We start from the raw sequence: 8,658 nt of genomic DNA, 5'->3' as shown, positions 1-8,658 counted from the left end.
CTGGTTGCACATAAGCAGTATTTAAGTATTTGGGACGTCTCTCAGAGGAAGGATACTATTTAAATATTTTATTAATATATATATATTTACAGCTTAATAAATTTCCACAAACTGCACATTGTAAGCAGTACCCTCATCCACAAGCCATTTTATGTCTACTCCCACTCAATAGCTCTTTCCAAGGGCAATCATCATTATGACTTCTAACACCAATTCATACAACTTCGTCTGTTCAGAACTTTATATAAATGGAACTACACAGTATATGTTCAGTTGTATCTTGCTCAAATGTGCTTGTGAGATTCAGCCACGTTGGTGCTCATAGCTATAGTTCATTTTCATTGCTGTGTCATATTGTATGTAAGATATACCACAATCTGTTTATCCATTCTATTCTTGGTGGACACAGTATAGCAATTGTGAAGAGTGCTACTGTGAACATTCTGATGCTTAACTTTTGGCAAAGATACGTGCTGTTTAAACACTCAAATGCAGCTACTGGGCCATAAGAGATGTATGCTATATGCTCAACTTTAGTAGATGCTCCATGGGCATTGTCTTTCAAGCAGTTTTTGTGGGCCAGGCACTTACTATGTCATCACAGTGATCTCATTATTGAGCCTATGCTGCTGAAGACACCGTGGTTTGGAAGAGTTAAATAAATGATCCAAGGCCTTCATTATTTAGGCTGGAACAGTGATAAGTACCTAATCTGGCTTGACTCAAAGGCCTATTTTTGTTGTTGTTTTTGTTTTTTGGTTTTGCTTTTTGGTTTTGTTTAATGCCTCCCACCAGCCCCTGAGCTCTGATTTAGAACTATGTGGGATTGTTTCCATATGATTTAGGAGGCAATATCAGTGGCTTTCCAAGCAATGCTGTCTTTTTTATTGGTTATGTTTCTTGCTATAAAAACCTTTGTGATGTGTGTATTGCCTAGAAATGCTGGCAAAGGGAAAGAATGCCAAAAGTTAGAGATCTGTGTTCTTTCTCCTCCCTGATGAAGCAGAGATGGCTACGTGTCCTCTAAAGATGTGGGTTTTCCTTTCATAATATTAAATTGTTGAGCACAATCCTATCCCCCTTGTTTCTAGAGGAAGATGTAGCAAGTTATTATAGGAATGTGAACAGAATAATAGGTATCATCTCTAGACATAACTAGGTGACATGAGGTGTTCCTCTCTCTATTGTTTCCTGTGCACCAGACAGATGTGGAGGATTCAGCAGTAATCTTTTTTTTTTTTTTTGGTACCAGGGATTGAACTCAGGACCTTGTGCTTGCAAGGCAGGCGCCAGAACCACTGAGCTAAATCCCTGGCCCTCAGCAGTAATCTTTGAGTCTATGATGATAGCAGAGCCATTGAGGGAGACTGGAAGATCATTGCTTGGAAGAAAGGAGAGCTATCTGCCAATTGTAGTCTTTACAGAAACTACAGATTTCTGTTGTGTTGAGCATCTGATTCTGGGCTTATCTGTTACAGAAACTAGTGTAATCATAACATAAATACCAGGGAATTCTCCATGCTCATCCTACCAGTCTTCTTGCCTCTACCTTTTGCATTCTGACACTTCCTTCATGGCACAAACCTTACTTACTTGCCTCTTTTTACTGGCAAAAATCATAAGAATTAAATGTTCTACTTCATGGGGCCTTTGTCTGATCATCTTTGTGAATCATCTTCAGCTCCATTATTTATTGCATGAGTTGTGAAATTGTGTTGTAATTTTATGTAATTTAGCCTTTGAACCTCTTTTTTGTGACGGAAACCATTACAGAGTAAGAGAGGCTTTTTTTCATGGCTAGCACAGAAAGCTTACTGGAACCTTTTTAAAAATATACATAGCCCTTTTATATTGCCCTTTTGCACTTTCAAACGTTTCAGTCCTCGTAGTAGCTTCATGACAGGGTTGCCTGCTATCATTAACTCCACTGGGTAGTTGAAGAAAATGAAGTGCAGAGAGGTAAAGTCTCAGTGGAGTACAATCCAGACTTGTGGCTCCATGCCACTGTCCTTTTGACTCCTCTTCGAGTCACGTGTGTCTATGCCAGGAATCAGGGAGTTATCACAGAATACCAAATCAATTTTGACAGGCTGTTACATTTGGGATTCTTTAATCTAGGTCTGAGGAATGTGTAATTTAAGGAAATCAGTCATTTGATAATAATTTCCTTAAAGTTGCCTTGTTGTGGGCTAATTTTACCTATCAATCCCCAAAGCTTTAGCTTATCACAGGGCTGTGTTATTTATCTCTATAGAATGATCACTACACAGCCATGTGTGGTAGCCTATATAGTCATATAATGGAGAATCCAAGTGTCACAAAATCTAGGTAAGAGTTTCAGCACATTCTAAGCATAGATGGCATCATAGTGGAAATGTTTGGCAGAGGAGCCCTGTTCACCTCATGGCTGGGTATGAGAAAAGTGAGATAAGAAGAGAATAGAGCTGGGCATGGTGGAACACACCATAATCTCAGCACACTAGAGACTAAAGCAGGACAATGGAAAATTTCATCCGAGCCTTGGCCCCTTAGTGAAACCATCTCTCAAAATAAAAAAATAAAAAGGGATGGGAATGGATCCTTTACTTCGATCCCCAGTACTTTTTTAAAAAAAGGGATTATGGTCCCACATTTCCCATTGAGGGCATATTTACAGTGACTAAAAACCACTAAGCCCCACCTCTTAAATATTCTACTACATCCCAGTAGCACCAAATTGAGGAGCAAGCCTTCAACACATGAGGCTTTGTAGGACATTCTGTATCTAAGCTATAGCAACTTTGAGACTAGCAAGTTTATTCTAATGACTGTCATGTCTTTCTGTCCATCTTATTTCATGTCTAGGTTATTCAAATTATTTCTTCCTTGGTTTGCTTGTCGACCAAGATTTGTCCTCCTTTCTCTATAGATCTCTCCTTATAGCTACAATTTCTTCCCAAGGGTTCACCATCTTTGTCTTTCACATGAATTTCAAGATTACTGACCAAACCCTAGAGATTTTTATTCTTAGTTCCCCTTATACCAGTTCCAGAGTCATCATTGTTCTCTCTGTCATTTGAATTCTTCATGCAGAAAGCCTCTGGTGACCCTATTCACTCTTATAAGCCCTTCTTAAGCTTTACTTTCCACATTCAGGATCCCCCCCGCAGCCCTTCTGATTTTCCTGCACTCTAAATAATGCCATGAAATGCTGTAAAGAGGCCTAAAATGGGATTCAGGAGCTTCAGCTTCAAGAATGACACTGCCATCGATCTCCTGGTCCTGGGAAGTAAGTTAGCTCTTCTGAGCTTCAGATTTTATTTCTGTAAAATGAGGACATTTGGCAAATGACTTCACAGTTTCTTTCTAGGCAGTGATTCTCTAAATTTAGCCTTGACTTAAACTGATAGACTCTGACCAAGTTTTTGGCAAGTGCCCTATTTAGTTTTCCACAAACACCACAGCATATTCAGAAGATCTATTTCCTGGCAGTAAGTGCCTAAGGATCCAAATCATGTGAGCTCTTTGTGGAATAACTAAGTTATGTATGTAATTTTTTCACCAACATCTATCTACTGAATCTATTACCAAATGCTATTTTACAAATTGCTTTAGAACATGGAAGTTTAATACAACGAATATTTATTATTCTAGAATGTCTGTGGTTCAGGAATATGTGCAAGGCTTAGCTGGATTGCTTGGCTCAGTCTTTCACAAAGCTGAATCAAAATGTTAGCCAGACTAGAATCAACTCAAACCTTGACTGATGGGGGATATGGTTGTGAGCAGGATTCAGTTTTTTGCAGACTATTGGACTTAGGGCCTCAGTTATTTGCTGGATGTTGGCTGGAGGCCTCCCTCAGTTCCTATGACCAGAGAGAGCAAGATGGAAGTGACAGTCTTTCGTAACATGGTCTCAGAAATGACATTCTGTCACTTTTACCATATTCTGTTAGTGGGGGCAACAAATAGCCAACTATATTTTCTATTAATTTAGGAAACAGCTGAAAAATCAGACAAACAAGTAAGGCAGATGGAAGGCCTAAAATGTAGACATCCTTCCTTAACATTGGTTTTCTGTTATGAAATCCATTGTATTACATGGAAATGCCAAAGAAGCCTTTTTCCAGTTCTTTTAAGTGAAAAAAGTTATTATTCATTACAGAATAACCCTAAGTATTCCAACTAACTAAAGCATTAAAAACTGTTATATCACCAAGTAAATACTCCCAACATTGTTTCCTTCACACCAAACAATATAGTTTTTAGAAAGCAATGGCATCTTAGTGCCCGTGACGTCTTAGACATAAATTCCCTCTGTTGACACTTTAAAATATCTGTGTGCACTTCTGATCCATCCAAATCTGATTAATTCTGAATTCTGTTTGTATTTGGAGTGAAACTGGAGATGACATTGCAGTGATTTTTAAGGCATAAATATAACTTTTATTCTACTAAAAAGTACTTATTGAAGTTTGGACATTGAAAGCCATGAGGTATTCTCTTGAGAAGACATTAACCAAGGACAGATTCTGTATGGTATACCTGTGTCACTTTTTTTGTAAATAGAATTGATATTATAAAATGTGATTTACTTCTGTGGGCAAGCAAGATTTAAAATTCTGCATTCTTTTTTAATTTACTTTTTCATTAGTGGTAATTTGTACTTTTACATAATATATCTGGATTCTTATCTTTCCCCATCCCCCTGCCCTCCCTTCAACCCCTCTACACCTCCCTATTTACAAAGATTTAGTTCCCATTTTTCCTTTTCTCATATGTTTTCCCCTTCTTTCCTTTCCTCTACCCCTCCCACTTCCCCTTTTTTTTCCCATTTCACATTATCTATTATACATTTTGATCCTTATTTACACTGTCAGTTTCTCATATCAGAGAAACTATTCGGTATTTATGTATGTGTGTCCTATTTGTTTCACTTAAGAGTATGGCCTCAATGTTCATCCATTTAGCTATAAATGTGTCCAATTTCTCATTCTTTATGGCTGAGTAGTATTCCATTTTATAAAAAGAAACCCCACATTTTCTTTATCCAGTCTCTAATTGATGGGCAATTGGGCATTTTCCAAGTTTTAGCTATTATGAATGGTGTCTCTATGAACATGGGTGCACATATATCGATGTGGTATGATTTTAAAAATTCTTTTGGGAATAGTAGCTGGGTCAAATGGAACCTCTAATCCAAATTCTTTGAGGTACCTCCATATTGATTTCCACAGTGGTTACACCAGTCTGCACTCCCACTAAAAGTGGAGAAGGGTTTCTTTTGCTACACAGCCCAGCCAGCACTTGTTATTGATTTCTTGATAGCATCCATTCTTTCTGGGGTGAGGTGGAATCTCAGCATTGTTTTCATTTGCATCTCTCCAATGACCAGTGATGTTGAACATTTTTTTCATATGTTTATTTGCTAAAAAATTCTGCATTCTAAATTGGTCAGACTTATCTGTTGAGTTATACATTGCGCTGAGTGACTATAGGTTTTCCCTTTGCTCCATAGAAAACATTCTCATTGTGTTGAAAAGATAAGGTAAGACCAGAGCACACATACCATTTCTGAAGGTAGGCATTTCTCAAGAAGATGGATAGGGAAGGGGGAAAAACATGTTCAAATTCCTTAATCAGGTTCACCCAAACACTCTTTCCAGAGAGAAGCTGAGAAAGGTCAGGAAGAACATCCTAGAGAACTCCTTGTACATATAAAAAAATCACCAAATTGAGATAGGATGACTCCTACCATCTTCCATCAACCCTGTAGTGTAAGAGTAGATTCCAGCACTTCATTGCATGAATCTCACAGTGGCCTTGAAAATTGGATGTAGCTACTCTTGTATCCCTTACCGATGGGGAAATGGAGAATTTGAGACATTAAATAACACATCAAAGGACAAGGACAGAGCCGGGCATGGTAGCGCACACCTGTAATCCCAGCACTTGGGAGGCTGAGGCAGGAGGGTTGCTGTGAGTTCGAGACCAGCCTGGGCTACATAGTGAGTTCCAGTTCAATCTCAACTACATAGTTGTGACCCTGTCTCAAAAAAAAAGAAAAAAAAAAGGACAAGGTGATGCTGCCTTCTCATTTTCCATTCTCTATTTATTTGTTTGTTTTTGTTTGTTTTTTGATACCAGGGATCGAACTTGGGTCTTTGCGTTTGCAAGGCAGGTGGTGGAACCACTGAGCTAAATCCCCGTCCCTCCATTCTCTATTTATTTCTTAACTGTAACTGAAAGTAAAATGTTGAATTTCTACCTGGCAGCATGTTGAATTTTGAAAGAAACTAACTGATAGTTTTTTATCCTAGTTTCTAGGGTCCATTTTATTTCCCTCTTTGTCCAGGCTGGAAATTCTCCTTGGCTCAAATAACTGTTGTTCAACAATAGACATATCTTGTCAGTTTTCAACAGGAATGTATAATTTTAAAACTTTAGACATTACCCCTCTTTTATCCTTCTCTGATCTCCTTTATGGTCTGTAGCTAGAATTATGTGCTAAAATGCAAAATCAATCTTGCACTCTCCCTTAAAAACTTGTGATGTTATCCCATTATTTATAAGATGAACCCAAGATCCTTAAACTGGCATGTGACTTAATATTTTTATCCCTTATTTTTTCTCCAGCCTTATTTTTTATTTCAATTTCAAAATGACAGAAATTTTAGTTATTTGAAATTACCCATAACCAGTGTAGTTTCTAAAAAAAAAAAAGACATTAAAGGCTAAGAATTTTGACTAAGTGATTTAGCAAAAATCTAATAATAGAATCAGAGGTTTCCAAATGCCCTCAAATACTTCTCCAACTTGTCTTTCATCAACCACCTTATAAGGCCTCCAATATATTAATGATGAGTTGTTTTTAAGGCTATTTCTTAAAAATCCGGAATCTGTAAGTCATTAGTCTCAAGGCTTTCTTTGGGTTTGGAGGCAACTAGAGCCTCTCAGCAAAACATCAGATTTTGCTCAAGCAAGTGAGAAAGGTGGCAGGTGCAGGATTCTGATATAATTGGAAGAGAAAGAAGCAGAGAAATGTTAAAATAATTAATGACAGACCATTAGACTGAGGTGGCTCCAATATCCTTAGTTCCAATATAAGGAAACTAAAACCAAACTCAAAGGAAATGATAATACCCTAGGAAATGGATTTAAGCATAATCAACCAAAACCTACCGGCAAACCTGTAAGGACTCTAAGGATACTGTTCCAGTTTAACCAATCAAATGTTTTGTCTTTGCTTCCATGAACACCTTAATAAGGTTTTCCCCTTGTGCTCCTTTAGTGGAACCCAAACTTTTGTGCTCAAAATCACCATCCATTGTCTGCTCAAATAAAATCTTTAAAATTTTAATGTGATCAAATTTATCTCTTTAAAGGAAGAATAAGTGGGATTTAATAGAGTCATTTCCTCAGTGCGGCTAGAGAGGAAAGGTGTAAAATCAGCTTTAATTCATTTTCAGTACTGAAGATTGGGGTCCTCCTGCCCTTGCAGTCACCTACAAGATGAATGGAGCTTCGACACAATACCTATGGGTTGATTTGCAACCTATTATTGCCTTGCCACTTCATTAAAAGCTTGTTAAATCAGTTCCTAAGCCATTAAGAAAATTGCCTGATAAGAAGGAACCATGTGAGCACACTTTGAATGTTACATTGAGAAATACTTTTGAAATCCATTAACAGGATCTTTTTGCCTGCCTTGATGTGTGCTGTTCAGATACTTTGCCATCTGCAGACCCTGACATGTGAACCCATTTTAATGACACCAGAAAGCAAAAAAGAAAGAATAAAGCTAGATTCAATTAAGGGTTTCCTGAGATCGATACCATAATTACATTTTAGACCCTTCAGGTATTAATCTTCTACTTTCAGAAAAGCAATTCCATTTTCCTGGCATGGTCTCTTAGAAATAATACTGCTTCTCCATGGCTCTTTTTAATTTTTTTCCTGAGGGAGAAGGAAAGGCAAGCCTTTTCTTTTTCACCTCCTTTTCTGGCACAGTCCTTTTGTCTTTTAAATTGAATGTTCATTGATGCTCTGAAAAGGTTATACACAGAGGGCTAATGTGAATATATATTAGAGTACTAACAGCAAGAAAAAAGGCTGTTATTAGGCTTTCTGGCACTCCTTGCTTTCATTAGTTTATTTAATATTGTGTTTGTTTTGCAAAAATAATGTTATTCTTCTCTGAACATCGTTATGGGCTAGTTACTGTTCTAAACACTTGACCTGAATTAACTAACTTAAATTTCATTAGAATTTTGTGCAGTAGGTATTATTTTACACTTTAGGACTCTGAGACATAGAGCTTTGGGAAAGCTCACAAAAGCTCACAACTGATAAAGGTGGAAGGAAGAGTTGACCCCAGGCAGTCTCACTCCAGTGCTCAAATGCTCAACCATTAAGCTATATCTGGTTGATACATATGTATACCAAAAAGAGTATAAAAGTTAGACACAGTTGATGCCTGTCCTGGGTTAAATAGTGTCCCGCCAAAATTTATGGCCGCCCAGAACCTCAAAATGTGACCTTATTTGGAAATATGATCTTTGCAGATGTTATTAATTAAGTTAAGTTGAGGTCATAAAGTATCAGTTTGTGGCCTCTACAGAGTCCTTATAAGAAGAGGGAGATTTAGAGACACACAGGCCTGAGTAGGGAAGATTGCCA

This window comes from Fukomys damarensis, unplaced genomic scaffold, assembly GCF_012274545.1.
Source record: "Fukomys damarensis isolate Sample0158 unplaced genomic scaffold, DMR_v1.0_HiC HiC_scaffold_39, whole genome shotgun sequence".
Classification (NCBI taxonomy): Eukaryota; Metazoa; Chordata; class Mammalia; order Rodentia; family Bathyergidae; genus Fukomys; species Fukomys damarensis.
Note: the sequence above shows the minus strand (reverse complement) of the source record.